The sequence below is a fragment of the Solanum pennellii genome, chromosome 3 (assembly GCF_001406875.1).
Source record: "Solanum pennellii chromosome 3, SPENNV200".
Lineage (NCBI taxonomy): Eukaryota > Viridiplantae > Streptophyta > Magnoliopsida > Solanales > Solanaceae > Solanum > Solanum pennellii.
In genome coordinates this window covers 4,172,631-4,177,895 of record NC_028639.1, presented here as the reverse complement: position 1 = coordinate 4,177,895, position 5,265 = coordinate 4,172,631, and positions in this window count along the sequence as shown.

Genomic DNA, 5,265 nt, shown 5'->3' with positions numbered 1-5,265 from the left:
AATAGCATAAACCATAACCTACCTCCACCGAAGAATTGTGATCAAGCAATCTACTTTCCCAATGCTTTGCTTTCCTCTTCGTTTCTCCTCTTGGTCGATCGTTCTCCCTTCTCTCTCTGTTCTTTCTATTTTTTTCTTATTTCAAAACCCTCTTTCTTTTACCCTAATTAGCATATAATTAAGTATAAAAGATGATGAATTAACCCATTATTTATTTCAAGGTTATCTCTTTTAACCTCCAAGAAATTGACTTATTAATATTAACCCACTAACTTTATAATTATAAGCATGAAAAGTCCAAAACGCCCCTTTAAAACTTTAGCAGAATTCCGACCCGAGTGCGCTGACGGAGGCTGTGACGGTCCGTCACGACTGTGACGGTCCGTCACGACTGTGACGGTCCGTCCTGCAGGTCCGTCACAAAGCTCAGAAACTCGATTTCAGTAAAAGGTCTGTGACGGCCTGTCATGCCTGCGACGGTCCGTCCTGCCATTTCGTCACGAAGTTCAGAGAGTCGATTTCAGTACCCAAATTTCAGAATTCTAAGTGTTTTGGAACGAGACCCCCTCGACGGTCCGTCGTGCCCATGACGGTCCGTCGTGGGATCCGTCGATCCTGACAGTTTTTCCCAGAATAACTCTAATGCTCAAAACGACTAAACAGGTCGTTACATATTATCATTATTATTATTATTATTCAGTTAAAATATATGTAGAAATAGCCTTATATAAATATGCAGTTTATATATATACACAACATACCTAAATACAAAAAAGATTGGAGCATATGTATTGTACATTGGAAAACACCATACTCTTATCTTATTTGTCACAACTGAAAAAACAGTATAATAACAATATATTTCTAATATGACAAGAATTAATTTAAAAATTGATTATGGGATTAATCAAATTGCTTATTGATATTTTAAATTAAGGATAAGCATTATCCAATAATTTTAAATTTTAAAGTATAAGAGAGTTGAGACAAGAATAGGGGTTTATGTTAAGTTGATGTTTTTGGTAAATGTCTGGCCTATTATTGTGCTTTTCTAATATTTTAAAATTTAATTATAGGTATTTGGGGGCCATTAATATTTAATGACATACTTTTATACAAACAAATTAGGTGTGTTGAAATAAAACAAGTCTTAAATCATGACATAAGCACTATCACGATTTTAAGTTGACCTTAAAGTTGGACTTTTTTTAAAAATAAGATTCTCATATAATTCATGGCGATAAATAATATATATTATAAATGAGTTCTAAAATAATACAATCTTTGTCTAATTTAATCGTGAAATTAACAATCTTATCATAATTTAGGAGTAATTTTATGTCTAATCCCCTGAAATAAATTCTATCAATTGAAAAAGGAGAAATTATATATAATAGCAAATTAATAACCTAAAATAAATGGAGTAACTAGGGTTTGATTTAATTGTGCTCCATAGCAAACGTTTGCAAGAAATTGCTAGGCGCCTCTCTCCAAAAATCTCGCTCGTCACTCTCCTCCAATCTCTCGCTCACTTCCTCACTTTTTATATAAACACAAGTGTATAAAAATTGTTTCTAATTGTATAAAGCAGAGAAAATTGTATAAATACATATATTTTTGTTTTCTCTCAATCCTCTTCCAGATCTCGCTCGCCACTCTCCCAAATCTCGCTCGTCACCCTCGCCTTTTCTCACTTATACAAACAGAAGCGAAATGTATAAATTGTGTTTCTATTTGTATAAAGCGTGAGAAAATTGTATATACACATGCAAGTACATATATTTTCGTCCTATACACTTGTAATTATACAATAAAAATACTCTCCTGCCCAGTTTCTTTTGCCTTTCTCTCTTTCTCGTTTTATACAATTTTCAAATTGTATATAATTTTCCTCTTTCTCGTTTTATGCAATTCGATTAAATTGTATATTCTTTGTCAAGTCTCTTTTGTCTTTCTCTCTTTCTCATTTTATGCAAATTCAAATTGTATATAAGCGTTCTATACACTTATAATAATACAATTCATTTTATACACTTCGGTTTTATACAGTTCTCTACCCAAGTGTCTTTCTCTCTCTTGTTTTATACACTTCGTTTTTATACAATTTGCTTCAACTGTATATGTATAACGAATTATACAGTTTTTATGTTTGCTATAGAGCGCAATTATGCAAACTTTGTTATATCATACAAATGTGAATTTTTTATTTGCTATATGTGAAAGAAAGTTGCTCATTGAAGAATAGTTATAATCGTGAAGCGTTAATTAAAACTCCAAAATTATATTGATTATTTTTTAATTACGTATTTAAAGAATGGCTAGCATGCACTATTGATACTCTTTTTCTCTTCATATATTTTTTTAGATTTAACTTTGATATATTGAAATCGCAATTTCTTTTATATTATATTTTTTGAGTGCCGATTCTGTTTCATAATTGGAAGAAAAAGTCATTTTGTCTGAAATAGTTTGTCCAACATTTGACTTAAAATTTATTATTAAGATAATAACAAATTCCTATATTTTTCTTATATTTCTTCTTTTATTTTTTTTTAAATTGGATTCATTTTAAAATCTTATTTGGGTTGAATAATTCACAATGCACAAAATGGCAATAAAAATGACAATAAGAAAATCCAAAGAGCAATGGACAGGAGTCAACTAATTCCCTTTAATATAAATATTTGAACATAAATAATTTTGTAAGCTATATATGATTTATATTATTAAAAAAAAAAAGATTAGTGAGTTTTCACATAATTTGAGAAATCATATTTAAGAGGTAGTATTTAATTAAAATTAATTTAATGAAACATTTCTGAATTTCCGAGGGTGAGCGATTTTTTTTAAAAGATTATGGTTGAGTTTAAAACACCATATAATATTGAGATGGAGAGATTATTAATTTAATTTATTTGTCTTATTTTTTTATTTTTTTAATACATAATATACGATGTGACAAATTTAAGACTAAAAAAATTGAAAAATATGCCAATATATTATGCTTATTTTTTATTTAAGACTATAAAAAAATCTATTTTTTTTTAAAAAAAATGAGAAAATAAACGATTATATCGTTACATTAGACAAATAAGTTAAAACGGAGAATTAGGAAATTTGAAACGTGAAAATATGGTTCATTGACGAATGGCAAAGTGGAGTTGAAATTGAATATCGTCATCAAGTCAACACCACCAACTCTATTGACTTTTCTCCCGATATATTTTTATTAAATTAATATAATTATCTGAGATTAAAAATTCATTTATCTGATTAATTTAAATTTATTAATATACCAATACTCATTTAAAGAGTAAACGTTTTCTTTTTAAAAATTTATCCATTTTAGAGTTCGAATTGATATAATCATAATCGTATCCATTCCATTATACTTTTTGTTTGCTTTTATCAGGTGATTTACAATAATTATATTCGAGATAGGTGATGTGTTGAGTGCGTTATGATTCGTGATCGACTGTCTTATAACGGTAGCTATTGATTGTTCTCTTTGTTTATAGTGATTGTCCACTTTCTCCTTTACACCATTTTTTAAAGAAATTTTAAATAAAAAGACTAATTTTATTAATTATTCTTTAAGAAATTTCTTTATAAACTTGCTTAACTTTAAAAAAATAAATTGTAATGATAAAATAGATAAAATGTAATTAATTTCATTTTGATTTAATAAAATGATAAATAATTTAGAATAGTTATTTAATATGAACAACTAATATAAAATGGGCAAAAACTACTTAGTGGTCAATATCCTTCCATTTTTAGTAGAAAAAAATGTAATCCATGGAACTGACCTAACCTACAAAGGTATTAGTAGTAATTATTAATTAATTATACCATGGAGGACAATGAAATATTTAATCTAATTTTTGGTTGACACAACTTGGACTTTATCCTATTAGAATTAATATAACTTATTAATAGGCGGCAAGAACATATTTTTTGACATTCCAATCAACTTGTATTTACACTTTTAATCTCTTTGAATGTGAATTTTTTTCAAATTTATTAAATTATTAAGCATTAAATCATTCAATTATTATATTTGAATACGAAATATTATAAGGCTCATTTTCGGTGACAACACCCTAAAATTTTTATCATTTACTTTCTGTGCATGGTATTTTCAATATGACTTTTTTTTTTCTTTTCAGAAACTTAAACGAGAGATATATAATTAAGGATGAAGGCGTCTTAGTAAGCGATAAATTGTTGAACTCAATGAATTGACAAAAGTACTAGTCACTAGAAGCGAATGCTGAGTGATGAGGTTCATCTGAACTCAATACTTTCAATATAAAATACAATTTATAAAATTTTACAATAAACAGTAAATAATTATCTATAACTTCTAAAATATAACAAATCCAACGTTAAAAATCTTAAAGATTGAATTCATAAAAATTAAATTTTGAATCTAAGCTGATGATACGAGTTCCAAAAAATTGTGGTGACTCAACTAAAACTTCAGCTGTGTTGACTTTTGTTTGTATGTATCAGTTGGTCAACTGCTTCATTCATTCAAATCCTTTACTACCCCATCAATTCAAATAGATTAATTAATAATAAAAAAAACTTTAATTATCAAATTTGTCAAAATTTTGACTTTAATTTTCTTATGTGCGATATTAACAAATAAAATTCATACTTTCACTTATTCAAAAATTTTAAAATTGTTTATTGCAAAACGGACGATAATCATATAATTAACAATAGCGTTATCAAAAATTAAATCAGAAATCAAAAGTCAAATCATATACAAATATATATAAAAAGAGTATTACTATTATCTCTAAAACAAATAAGAATAAACTACTATGTCATATCAAATCAAATTAGATAGAGTAATAATCCTGACGCTTCAGCTTAGGATAATAAGTCTCACATCGATAAAATACAATAAAGATATTGAATATATTAATAAAAAATATTACACATCATTAACACATTCTAAAACGATACATACTTAAAACTAAATATAACAATATCACTAGTAGATTAGACTGTTATTATAATAATTAACTAGAAAAAAAGGAGGAGGAGAGAGTACATATATATCTAAAGTAACAGTTCAGAGAATAATAATATAAAATAATAGCAAGAGAATTCAATCCATAATACCATTTAATTTTTATTTAGCATAATTAAATATGCTTATCTCCTAACTCCTTTAATTGCTATGTCTAATCATCTTTCTTTGAATAATGTCAACCAAATTCCAATACTTTCCCCTACCCCCCACCCCCCACC